We start from the raw sequence: 541 nt of genomic DNA, 5'->3' as shown, positions 1-541 counted from the left end.
TCCTGTGTGTTCATGTAACTCTACAACAGATCGACCACTGTCTGACGAGGAGGTCTTTCAATGTCCTGTGGCCCCTATTCTATTATAAATTACATTGAATCAGTTAGCTCCTCTTGTAATGCTAGGAATGAAACATTCACTTCCTTTATTTAAAAAAAAAATTAAAAGGTAAACAAACCTCAACCTGTAAATATGGATTTATTATTTTTATGTTATATCCCAATGCTTGTCAACAAGTGTCACAGTTCCAGAATGAAATTTTCACTCTGCAGCGGGGTGGGCAGTGATGTGGAACTTCCCAGCAGATTAAAACTGTGTGCTGAACCGAGACTCAAATTCAGGACCTTTGCCTTTTGCGGGCAACTGCTCTACCAACTGAACTACCCAAGCATGACTCACAACCTGTCCTCACAGCTTTAATTCCACCAGTACCTCATCTCCTACATTCCAAGCATCACAGAAGCTCTTCTGCGAACCTTGCAGAACTAGCACTCCTGGAAGAAAGGATATTGCAGAGACATGGCTTTGCCACAGCCTGGGG

This window comes from Schistocerca gregaria, chromosome 1, assembly GCF_023897955.1.
Source record: "Schistocerca gregaria isolate iqSchGreg1 chromosome 1, iqSchGreg1.2, whole genome shotgun sequence".
In the NCBI taxonomy this organism is placed as follows: domain Eukaryota; kingdom Metazoa; phylum Arthropoda; class Insecta; order Orthoptera; family Acrididae; genus Schistocerca; species Schistocerca gregaria.
The sequence above is the reverse complement of the archived record's forward strand: the minus strand, read 5'-3'. Positions refer to the sequence as shown.